The 11,342-nt window shown below is 39.0% G+C and overlaps 1 pseudogene; it reads left to right on the top strand.

The window, feature by feature from the left end:
- Window positions 1-5,931: 5,931 nt before the first annotated feature.
- LOC114738991 (probable WRKY transcription factor 13) lies at window positions 5,932-7,958 on the top strand (annotated as a pseudogene).
- The last annotated feature ends 3,384 nt before the right edge of the window (window positions 7,959-11,342 follow it).

Here is an 11,342-nt window from a genome sequence, read left to right as displayed (position 1 = left end):
TTTTATATATTTATGTTAATCTTGACATGAAAATGAAGAAAGACAAAAATAGAGGCGACAAAAAAAAAACTCACATGTGATGTTGTCATACTTTGACGTGACCGTTTAACTAATTTATTTTTGTTTGCAAATAAATGAAAGTCAAATCTGGGGTTTTATTGTCTCTATTGGCCACACATTTTCCACACTCGTGTTACCAGTTCCTCTCGAAACTGATTAATATATAAAGGGGGGGAAGTTTATAAATTCTAAGATATTATTCCGAATCATTAAGGCTGACATTTATCATTAATCTAGTGCCCTACCAGCAGAGAATTTTCAACGTTCTTCCGACCAAGAGAAGAGAGTCAATTGCGTGTCAAAATACACCTCTTCAAAGTAAAAATGAAATGGGAATAGAGGCATATTATATATACAGATATATAGCAGAAAACAAGTAACTTTGTTGATTGTGAAAATATAAATGGTAGTTGGTAGGCCAGGCCATACTGTGCATTGACTTTTAGGTACATCCTGCCTTTAGTTTAATTAGTTGATACTATTTGTTACTACATATATATCTTTCTAGTAACTTGAATTTGAAGCATAACACTAGTTTAGTCTGTCATAATGATTATTTGACGCCTTTAGTTTTTTATTTGTATAAAAAAACTTATATCACCGGCAATCAAGCCACGTCAGATCCATGATCATCTTCTACAATTTCAATCCAAACCAACCACTTACATTATAAATAAGGTTTTATATTACTACCTCCGTTTCTTAATTTAAGAGTTATTTTGATATTTAATTTGGTTCTAAATATAATATTTCTATTCACTTTATTTTCATATTTATAATTTTTTTAAGAAATAGTTCTTGTAATGGTTGCACATATTAAATATTTCATTAAATAATAGTTACGTTTTAGCTAATATACATGATTAGTAAATATATTTTAGAAAAGATAATACCTATTTAATCCAAATAACTACGTCAACAAACTTTCTTAATCTACTTAAATTAATTAAGTAGCTTTTATATTAAGAATGGGAGGAGGTATGTTGTAATTAAAAAAATTTCTGTCAATAATCTTGTAATTTAATGCCATCCCGCATTTTTTTTTAATGGAAGAAGTTGTGTGATCAAACTCTCACATAATATAAGGGAAAGCCAGTGTGTGTGGAACTGCGATGAATGCGTGTGGATCTTCTTTTCTATGATTGTTAGGATCAAAACCATTCCTCAGCACCATAAAATCAATTTCATGCTCAGTTAAAATATCAAAAACGTATCATGAGTATGACTAACATCACCCGCGCCCCCCCCGGGGGGGGGGAATCAATCAATGTGAGTTTAGAATCAGACAATTGACAAAAGGCAATAGAAATTTATATTTGATGTTAATATTCACTTTGACGTGTCCTTAGTTTCGGTGATCACATCAGATAGATGTGCATAAAATTATTTCAATTATCACTATTAAGCCTGCATGTTTGGAAAACGACTGAAAATAGTTCTTGTAATTTTTGAAATAGAGATATTTTTACGTACTTTGATTATAAGACCAATTATGTTTGGCGAGTGTGTATGTGTTATTTACATGAGAGGAGCCTCGCATTTGGGCGAGCAGGAGTGTTGGAATCGAAGTCCGTTTATTGTTAATGAGTGAAAAGTAAGTAAGGATCACTATAGCTACCGGTTTCATTTTTCTTTGACAAAGAAATAATATGATTTATTTGTTTGTACAACGTCAAAGTTTATTATTATGTCACATATATTGCCTAGATAGCTAGAGAGAAAAATGTGTACATGGGTGACTTATAATGGCAAACATATGCAATAATAACATAGACTTTTAAGACATAATAATCCTCCTCTAGGGTGGGCCCTTATCTCATTACCTAATTATCCTTAATACCCATCAGGACGAAAAGGATGAAAATCGGACTGTACAAGTGTTAGGCTACTATTTCGACATAAGAATTATTCGAAAAGTGTGAGCTTAATTATGCACTAGAGATTAAAGCATTGTCTAGAATGCCACTTTTTAGGCCAACGGTTACCTGTATGGGAAAAAAAAGAAGCTAAAGCAATTATGATGACTATTAGTGCCCGATCGATGAAAATATTGAGTTATTTGTGATCGATCCACCATACATTGTATTTTGATGATTGATTAATTATTCGTTGGGGACTACTTTAGTTAATAGACAGCATTATTGAAATAAATTGAATTGAATTTTTTTTAACGATGAATACAAATATATATAGAACTACTTTAGTTAAATTTATATGGATGATATATATAAGCACGCATACATTCGTTCCGCGGATATATAGAGTGTGGATTACACATAGAACTCTTTAACTCAATTAACTTCCCTCAGCAAAAATAGAATCACTTTGATTTCTAAAACAGACGCAGCTTATTTGAAACTCGTTAAATGACCGGCTAAAGAGTGAAGACAGCCTTGGCAGCTTAAACATGCCCAAGCCAAAGACGTGGGGAGGAAGTCTCAGTAAATGAACATTTAAAATGATAATCATAAATTTCGTTTTCGTTGTTGAATAGGATTTTGTTGGGAAAGAAACCAAATGATAGGGTTGCTCCCTTGACGTTCAGAGAGACAGCAAACGGACAAGGTGGGGTTTTTGGGGTTTGTGAAGAAGATTGGCCCAGATGAAGATCATCTGATACATATTGATGTCTAAAGCTCACGCTGGAACCAATGACACTGCAACTATATCATGTGGGCACGCATGCCAGAATCCCCCTTTAGCAGTCGAACAATACTCAGTAATTATAATATAGCGTCTCCTTCCGGTCATTTTCACACACTTATTGTACATTTACATGAAGTCCTTTAGTCACGCTGAATTCTGATACACTTCAATACCTGTGCCTGTGAATATTCACTGATGTGATACTTTTATGCTTTTGCCGTACGTAGCTAGCTAGGGAATGTGCAGAGGTATAGATAGAGCTCACTAAAGTCACTGGTTCCAACTTGGAATATAAACCCTAAGAACTCTCCATCACTTACCCTCAACAACCCTCTCTACTTTCGCCACTCTACCCGAAGACCGTGCGCGTGTGCCTAAAAAGCTGCATCTTTCTTTCGTTAAGAACCGAGGACTGCACCTGCTTTAATTTTGTACAGATATTCTACAGAATTTGACCCATCTGTCGTTTTCTCATCTTAAAAGTTACGTAAGATTCGTAATATTACACATACCCGACCTTGAAACCTGCTGGCCATCTAATTCATGTTAGACGCATTCTGATCATTTATATATCAAGTATGGGAAGCATATTTTGAGAGTTATTCTGTGGGAAATTCCGGGGCACTCCAAGTTCGACGGAAAAAAGGGAAAGCTAAATAGAATAAAAGGATTGTACTCATGAACAACGGCAGACTTTATGGGATAAAATATAAAAAAATAAACGACAACATTCCGTTCTTTATACTGGTTGTCTTTAATTGGGAATGTAGAATTGTGCACAGGAAAGGAATGGCAGTGTGTTGTCACAAGGGCTTGTAAGAGACTTGGGGGGGGGGGGCATGAGTAGTCTCTGACAGAGGCAGGATCTCATAAGCTACAGACCCTTGAGGAGAGGTGCGTGGCCTAATCATTTCCTACATCTCCACACACTTTGAAGTTGAAGTCTCTTTCACCACCCACTTAATTTCATCCATCCCTCTCTGCTTCTCCTAGATAATAATTTCCACCTATCTTCAAATACAAAATACTTTTTAATTTGAAGTTTAATCGTAAAAGATAAATTCAAGGGCTGCTCCCAATGGAGCTGTCAGTATCCATCACCTGACCCAGAACACTCGCCTTTGTCTCTCTCAATAAATTATAAAAGACAAGAACTTGAGTTCTGATCGACCGCGCGCGGGCGGGGTATACATGGGGGGTTTCAGGATATATAAATATATAAATACTCCCACATGAATTCCAATTTTTATACAGATTAATTCATCATGACAGCTAAAAAAGAGAACAGAGAAAGAGACTGTGGGAAATAATAACTAAGAAAGAAGAACGGATTATAATTGCGAAGGAAAAGGGAAGAGAAAAGGGAAAGCAAGGTGAGCGATAAACGAGGGCCGGGATTGATGAAGGAGGTAACCTGAAGGCATAATGGAGAGCCATAAGGACTAAGGAGAGACAAAAAGAAATGATGTGTGTTGTGTTGCCACGGGATGCTCTTTAGTTTCTCCAACTTGCTTAAGCTTTTAAACTTTAAACCGTTTAAAAGAAAAAAGCATTATATACTATCATTTAAATTTGCATCACATTAATAAACCTAATGCGGGTTTCTGTAGATGATGCAGGTTATTATTCCAGCCGTACGTCTTCCTTCTGACATCATCACTACGTTAGCCTAACGCCAGCACAAACCCTACTGACTCGATTTCAGATTTATTACATCCTCTAAAACGTATTATAAGCCCTTTTTTTCCCTCCCCTTCCCGTCTTCCCAAACACTTGTTATTCCAAAAAAAGGCGCATTTTTATGAGTGAAAGATCAGAGTAACAACACCGTGAATTCATTTGAACGGTGCCTGAAGTCTGAACATTCCTGCAGAGGCGCATAAAACACATATATTCAGTTTCTACTCTGGATACTATTTGGGCCAATTTTGCAGAGGCGCTGCGAATTAACGCAAAATGAATAATAACGCCAGTACTAAAAATTTAGGTCCATAAACATTACTGCCCTTTGATTTCACCAATCATATAATCCATTATTTTCCTGTTATAGCTAGGAAACTATTCATCAGCTGCTTTTATTTCATTCATTAATTTCTGCAAAATGAAGCTCATCATTTTATGGAGTAAGAAACAAGATGAAGTACAAACGCCACACAATAATTATTGAATTATGGCTTTAACTCAAGCCGGTAGATAAACAGTGATTTCAATGGCCACAATGGTCCACAAACTCGACACACAACAAGTGAAAGGTGACTAACTATGATTATTAATGTTTACACGCTTAATTGATCCAAGAATGACAAGCATAATATAAAAGTTTGGGTTTGGAATTTGAGAAAAAAGCTGGTGGTTGTGGGGTTAGTTCGAGTTTTAGAAAGCCAAATAGGAAAAGGGAGGCGAGAAAGGTAATGAGCTTTTTGCTGCGATAAAAGTCAAATAAAGCCTCATTCATTCATCATAATGATATCCTTCCCCACGATGTGAGAGAGAGAGAGAGAGAGAACAGGGTGTGATATAGATAGATATGCACCCAAGATTCATCATCATTGTCCTCTGTGATTCTTTTTTTGTATATTTGGTGTCCCCATTCATCTTTACTTTATAAACCAGCCAAAAAACCCCTAGAAACGTGATAGGTATATGTTTCACCCCGCTCTTTTTACTCTTTAGCGGAGATTTTGTTGTGAGGATCGTGGTGAATGAATGATAATTATTTCCCCTTTCATTTTATATTTTTAATCATGAATCTGCTTCTATTATTGTGCACTCAACACAGCTTTCGCTTTTGCCCCATATATTATAATTTTCAGTGAACGGTGACTGTTGCATGGAAGTTTCATACAACTTTGCAAAGGCACCAAACTTTCTCTGTTGAGACGTTTTGTCGTGTAATGTTGACCTCCTTTGTCGCACAGTAAAAATTCCACTAACCTTAAGGACATGAAATTTCCAAAGCTTTTGAGGATTAACGATCCATTATCTATCTGCAGCTAACAGATATTAAGGCCAGCTTTAGTTGAAATTAAAAACGTTACAAAAGTCACTCCAGCTTAATTTTAGCATATTTTCGTCTTCCTGTTATTATTATTTTTTTAAAAAAAAAACCATATATTCCGATGGTGAGTCCTGGTCTCATTTATTTTATTATATACCTGCCTAGTTTCTCACCTTGATGATTTTATTTAAGAGGGGGTCGATGTAGGAATTCAGAAATTCGCATATATATCTTGGTAGAGAGAAAGAGAACCACAACCAGAAGGGAAAGTGGTTTTGGGAGGTTGTTAGTTAGACCTTTTCTGTTCACGGTGTAAATTCTAGCTCGCTCCTCCCCAAACCCTAGAAGAATCAAGCATCTCAGAAACAGATCGGTTCCTTCAATAAGAAAAGTCCTGTCTTTTTCGTTCGTATACTCAGCAACGTCCTTAGGCATAGCCAAAGAGATTAGAGCGAGAAAGAGATACTGATAGCTAGAGAGAGAGAGAAGAGAGAGAGATGTCAACAACTGCCCGATCGATTTTGAACCATGGTGGTAATTTGTTCGAGGATCAGCAGTATCTGATTCATACACAGCTGGGTTTCCTTCCCAATTTCCCGGCAAATCTGGCCTTTCCTTCTTTGGATTGCCATCAATCTTTGAAGGGCTTCCATGCTATGGGTCCTTCGCTTTCATCCGAAACAGATTCCACCACTGCAAATCTAACGGAAACCCTATTTGCAACCACAGCTCAAAAGCCAAGGCAAGACCTCGCTTCTAGCTTGGGAGGACCGACCCAACTCCTTTCCTTGAACACATCAAGTGTACTAAATCCATGGTAAAGTATTCTCACTTTAAATTTTCACATCCACCCATGCATGCCAGCTAGCTTGCTCCTATTAACTTTCTTTATCGGAAAACTCCGCAGATTGTCTGCTGTCACAAAAATCTCCAATAAGTACATGATAGTTATAAAAAGTATTTTGGAAAATCAGGTCATTAATAAGTTATAAATTATGTCAACTACTGGCCATTTGTACTGTTAAAAACTTAACAGGAAATGTTTGAAAACTATAAAATTTGGCCTTGTGTAATTAAGGAAAATTCATGATGAATATATAAATATAGGGCATGGGGAGAAGTAAGCGAATGCTTGGGCAATAAAAGAAGTGGAGGAGAGAATAGTCATGTTTAGGGATGTCTGCTATGAAGATGAAGAAGTTAAAGGGAAGGAGGAAGGTGAGGGAGCCTAGGTTTGCTTCAAGACCATGAGCGATGTGGATGTCTTGGATGATGGCTACAAGTGGAGGAAGTACGGACAGAAGGTCGTCAAGAACACCCAGCACCCCAGGTTTGTGTTTGTGTTCTTATGTCTGTTCATTTCATGATATAGTCAATCTACTTTCTTCTCTTAGTTTGTTTTCCTCTAACTCGCTGAATGGCCAATGCTGATGACTGCACATCAACACACAGAAATTGAAACTTGAAAGCATACGCGCGTATATATATAATGTATTTGATATATTTGATTGGGGCTTCCATCGGTCGGTCTGTACTCCAAGATATATAATACATAGATATAGTCTCTCTCTCTCTCCCCCCTTGTTATGTCTGTCTTTATTTGTTTCGTCATAATTAGTTTGCTTTGTCAAACAGGCTTTGGGATGATTTTAATCTTAGTGAATAATGCCGGGATGATTACGCTCATTAATCAAACATATTAAAGATTGGATCACTTTATAGCTGTCGAGCTCTCTAAAAATATATAGGCGAGAGTATTCTTGAATAGGAGAGGATATTGAAATGTTGACCGTGTTAAAAAGAACGAGTGATTACTAGTGAGGACCCTCTAGGCCTATGCATGACTTGAAGCATTATCAATGATAGCTTAGCTTCTTTTTTTTTTTTTGCAACCTTAATTAATTTTCTCGCAATAGGCCAGCTCTAATAATTACTCTTTATTTGTGCATTAATTCAACATGTATAGAAGCTACTATCGTTGCACACAAGACAATTGCCGCGTGAAGAAGAGAGGTGGAACGGTTGGCCGAGGATCCGAGGATGGTTATAACCACATACGAAGGCAGACACGTACACTCTCCCTCCAATGATCTCGAAGACTCACAAGCTCCTTCTCAGCTTACTAACTTCTTGTGGTAGCTTCGTGCGTGTTTCTCAAATTTTCTGCGTTCCAAAAAGGGGGAGAGTGAAAATTGGCAATGTATCTTCTTCTGGCAGTCATACGCCGGTGTCTCTGATTCATTTTCAGTTTTCACTCTTTCCATTCCCAAGTGTAAGGTGTTGTGCTTCTGTAATTTCCTGGTTTAACTACATATATATGCATGTATTTCCTCTAGTGTTTCTGTTGTCTTTTGTCCCCATATTAGAAACCAATAATACACCCACCTACATTGCAGCTAGTAACTTCTGTAAGCTGTCCCAGCTGCCCTCTTCTTATTTATAATGCTGCCCTTGTGGTGTGTGTGTGTGTTTTTTGTGTTTGTGTAGATGCTTTACCACTTCGAGCTTCAGCTTTAATCCATTTGAAATGCGAACCAAATCACCAATTAAGTATTAAAAAAACCCACTCAGATCTCATTGTGAGATGTCTATTTTAACTGGATCCACACTTCGATGCATTTAGTTTCATGTTGGAGAAACTAAAAATACAAATAAGAAATTCATCACGCAGATTAAAAATCTTAGCGGCCGACACATGCATTTTTTCGGCGGAATTCAACATGTACCGCGTTATTATATATAAACAGTATATATTGATTTTTTTTTTAATATTTCACACTTATTATAAATTAAAATAAGGGATTGTGAAACTCTTTTTTTTTTTTTGCCCAACCAAAATGCAAAGAAGACAACTATTGGTGAAAAATCAAGAATTCAAGATTCAAGAGTTTTTTTTCTTGGGCCAAAAGGACTCAAGAGTTTGGAAAATGACACGCATGGGTAAAGAGAGAAAAAGGTGAAAAGGGTTTTTGGGCAAAAGTTAACATGTGATCTGTCCATCCGCTGAGGAGCAGGTAACAATGCAGAGTCCACTTGGACCCTTTCCTTATCATCCAGTTTGGACTAGATCACTAAACTGTCCCTCGTGAAGTTATTAAATGACCAAGCTTATGCGAAAAGCTATGCTGTGGGTCAAGTACTTGGAGCCCTGGGCCGTTAAGAGCGTCATTCCGATTTTGTTTTCTGTGGCGGTCCATATTTCGTGCATCAGGGGATCCAACTCACGAGACATCAAAATTACCGCCACTTATGGTTAATAAGCATGACAACCAACGCCAAGTGTTTTTTTTTTTTTTTTTGGGGCAAGATCAGCTCAAGAGTGACCCGATGCAACCGAGAGTCCATTTCGGCAGGATATTTGATGGGGGAATGAAAGGAGGGGGAATGGCGAATGTGGAAGGAAGCTGTGTGGGAATGGCATAGATGCAAATGCGGTGATGAGGAACTAAAGAGAAGCAAAGAGGAAAGCAGCCTGTTGGGTGGCATTTGGAATTAGAGGTGCGCTTTCAAAGTTAATTACAAAAAAGACAGGCACGTGAGGTCAGACCTCCCCTGCATGTTGCTCTGTTTATTTTAAGCCCAACCAGCTGCCGTGTTGACAGATAAATCTTACACTTGGGAGTTTGAACGCAATGGAATATATAGAAAGAAATGGAGGAACACACACCCCCGCCCCGTCCACCTCAGAATACGAGGATCAAACGTAGCATAAGAATAATGCTAGGATAGGAGACCCAGCACGTGCTCCCTCGTGACCTCCACCTTCACTCGTCTCTGCAGTTCAAGGTTATGGCTCAGTAAACCAAGCTAAAAAGTAAAAGCCCTGATTTGTTGCTTAATTAAGTTGGCAAATTATATATAAAATGAAGCAGTTTGAGGGGTGAGGGTGTGAAAGTGCTTATTAGGGTGTCATCAGAAACGGGGGACGACAGGGAGTGTGAGGGGCGGGGAATGGGAAAACGTGAAGGATGATGACTGAGTTGAATGGAAGAGGTGCACGCGCAGATCGAAGGACGGATGAGGAAGCCCTCAACGCTTATGGTGGGAACCGTTGTTTGAATCACAATCACCCTTACTTTACCTACCATTTACGCATTATCTTTCTTCATCATCCATCCAAACCCAACCCCATTACATCACTAACGTTAACTTGAATCTTCCCCCCCACAACCATTATAGCAGCGCGCATTTAGCACCCACGCCTCACCTTCTGCTGCCCACATGTCCCACGTGCGCACTCCTCCCCCTACCCTCCTCCCCCCGCCTTCTATTGCTTTCATTCTTGTTTTCCTCCCCTCCTACAATTATCACATTCTTTTTCATACAGCTTCTTCGCGACTCTACTAAGTGATGGGTGAACAAATTCTCTGCTGGGGTGCTGTCCACGTTCTCTATTGACCCTCACAGCGACGGATAGCATCAGAAGTAAAGACTGAGGAGAGAGACTGTGTCTGATTAATCAGCGTGAATGACCAATCACGGGCCGTACATGTGTTGCGTACTTATTATTAATTAATAATAATTATTGTATGGTTATTATAAATAAAGCGTGGAGGGGAGTACGGGAGGCTATTATTCCCCTGCCCCTGCCCCTGCCCTGCCCCTGACTCGTGAACATGGCCCCCTCCCCTCTCCTCACTCCTGCTTCTGCGTCCAACATGTCTTGTCCGCACGCTAACTCGGGACCCCTTCTCTCTGAAACATATACCAATTTATGACGCCTCCTTGAATGATTGAGATATTAAAGAAACCAGGTGCAGCCGAACCTGAATAATGTATCTGAATTCTGATGTGATCAATTGGGTGGCTCATTCATATGATGATGCTTCTGTTGACTTCATCCCTGCTGCCACACGGTGTTGTAGTGGCCCAGACCTCGTTCCGTTACGGGGCGAGAGTAGCAGCGTTTAAAGGTGTTTTCAACCAAAAAAAAAAATGGAGGTGGCAGAGTCAATAAGGCCGGACCCGAAAGCGACGGTGTCGTACCGCAAAGACGACGACGGGGGATAAGATTTCAGACACAGTCAGGTGGCCCGGTGGCCCACGTGTCACGCCTCCGCATGTGGCTGGGAATGTGCGAACCACGCGAATCTCAAACCCCCCCTCCTTCTCATTTCCTCCCCCTCCCCTCCTCATCAGTCACTTCTAGGCTCGACCGCCATTCATATGGTCCTTCCCCTCCCTCTCCCACTTTTCTTTTCATCTGCTTATCAGCCCCTTAAACAGCCTAAACTTCACGTGCAAATCCACTTTCTATTCAAGTTGCTCCCGTTTAGTTATTTGAGACGACAAGTCGGATCTTTTCTTTTTTGATTGCATATAGGCCTTCGTATACAAGTGGCGTGAAGATTCTGAATTGCAATTAATGAAAAGTGGTGTGCTGTGCTGAACTAACAGTGTGAGGAACTTTGAGTAGAGCATATGCACAACCCCAGTCGATAAAGATTCTCTATAAATTAGATTCACAGCGTCAGGAAAAATAAAGAAAAAAGGTCAAGTGAGGCTTCAGTTTGATTTTCCTAAAACCTGATTGATTTCTATTGCCTCGCGTAATTGTGGGGGAAGAGTATTAATTGAAGCAGAAGTCTTGTATTGCTATTCTATAACTATAACGCCTCCCTCTCCGCGCGCGTGTGTG

The sequence above is a fragment of the Neltuma alba genome, unplaced genomic scaffold (genome assembly GCF_004799145.2).
Source record: "Neltuma alba isolate B1F8T4 unplaced genomic scaffold, ASM479914v2 tig00013736_pilon, whole genome shotgun sequence".
Classification (NCBI taxonomy): Eukaryota; Viridiplantae; Streptophyta; class Magnoliopsida; order Fabales; family Fabaceae; genus Neltuma; species Neltuma alba.
The sequence above is the reverse complement of the archived record's forward strand: the minus strand, read 5'-3'. Positions and strand labels throughout refer to the sequence as shown.